We start from the raw sequence: 1,784 nt of genomic DNA, 5'->3' as shown, positions 1-1,784 counted from the left end.
CAAAGTAGGTCTGCCCTGAGACCTCAGGTGGCAGCCTCTCCTCGGCTCCCTGCTGCTTGGCAGCACCACGCACAGGCCCCATAGTCAGGCCCACGACCACCTGTTAGAAGAACAGTCTGAAAATACAGATGGGGTCAGACCTGGGGCCACCTCTCTCATACAGTTGTGCAGATTGCTCAGTGCACGAGAGTGAGTGGATAGTCCATCCAGCTCACGTTCTGCTTGTTAAACCATTGGCCCGGGCATGGAGCTACATTTGATGAGTGCAAAGGGAACCTTTTGAAATCACACTGTATGGACCTAGAAAGCCCTGGCCATCCCTCCGAAATTCTAATTCAAAAGACCTAGGGATTTGCATTTTAAATAGTTCCAGTAAAATATAAAATCTTTAATCCTAAAGAGCTGTGTTTTCTCCTCTCTCTTTTTTGCGCTATTATTGTTAGACGTTTTACTTGTAGGTATATTATAAATCCAATAATACATTATCATAATTATTACTGTCAAAGAAGCATGGGGAGAGCAAGTATGTATTCACAGAGTTTGTTACATTAACCTTCTGACTGACCCTCCTGTTTCTCTTCATTTCTTCCTATGGATTCGAGTTAACATCTGGCATCATTTCTTCACTCCCATACAGCTTTGTTCCTACCTGCCTCCTTTGAGCTGTTAGCTTCAAATGTATTACATTTTTATATGTTTTAGGCCCAACAGTATAATTCTATACATGTTATTTTATGCCACTGCTTTTTTAAAAAATGAGATAGAACTCAATACCATAAAATTCACCCTTTGATGACTATTGATGACTAGTGCTTGTTGGCTGTTTGTACATCTTCTGTGGGAAAATGTCTATTTAAATCCTTTGCTCATTTTTAAATTAGGTTATTCATCTTTGTGTTATAGAGCTGTAGTTCTTTAAATATTCTAGATATGTCCTCTATCAGATATATGATTTATGAATATTTTCTCCCATTCTGTGTGTTGTCTTTCCACTTTCTTGATGGTGACCTCTAAAGCATAAAAGTTTCTAATTAAAAAAAATTTTAATTTAGACAATTCCAATTTACCTATTTTTTTCTCTTGTTGTTTGTGCTTTTGGTGTCATATGTAAGAAATCACTGCCTAATCCAATGTCATGAAGATTTACCCCTATGTTTGCCTTTAAGAATTTTATCATTTTAGCTCTTAAATTTAGGTCTTTGATCTGTTTTGAGTTAATTTTTGTATGTGATGTGAGTTTGGGGTCCAACTTTATTCTTTTGCATGTGGATATACAGTTGTGTCAGCACCATTTGTTGAAAAGACTATGGTCTTGGCACTTGCATTCATTCATTTCCCAGGGACTGTATAACAACTTACCACAAACTGAGTGGCTTAAAACCACAGAAATTTTTTTTCTCTCACAGTTCAGAAAGCCAGAAATTCAAAATCAAGGTAACAGCAAGGTTGATTCCTTTTGGAGGCTCTGAGGGAGAGACCACTCCTGTCTCTCTCCTAGCTTCCGGTGGCCACTGGCAATCCTCTGTGTTCTTTGGTGTGTAGATGCATCACTCCAATCTCTGCCTCCATTGTCACATTGCTCTCTCCCTATATATTTGTGCCTCTGTAAGTCCTTTCCTCTTATAAAGATACTAGTTATTGGGTTTAGGTTTCATCCTAATCCAGTATGACCTCATTTTAACTAAGTGCATCCTCAAAAGCCCTATAGTAACTCCTCTTTACCTGCAGGGATACGTTCCAAGACCCCTAGTGGATGACTGAAACCACAGATAACTCCAAACCCT

The sequence above is a fragment of the Pteropus medius genome, unplaced genomic scaffold (assembly GCF_902729225.1).
Source record: "Pteropus medius unplaced genomic scaffold, Ma_sr-lr_union100, whole genome shotgun sequence".
Lineage (NCBI taxonomy): Eukaryota > Metazoa > Chordata > Mammalia > Chiroptera > Pteropodidae > Pteropus > Pteropus medius.
This window is presented reverse-complemented; position numbering follows the sequence as displayed.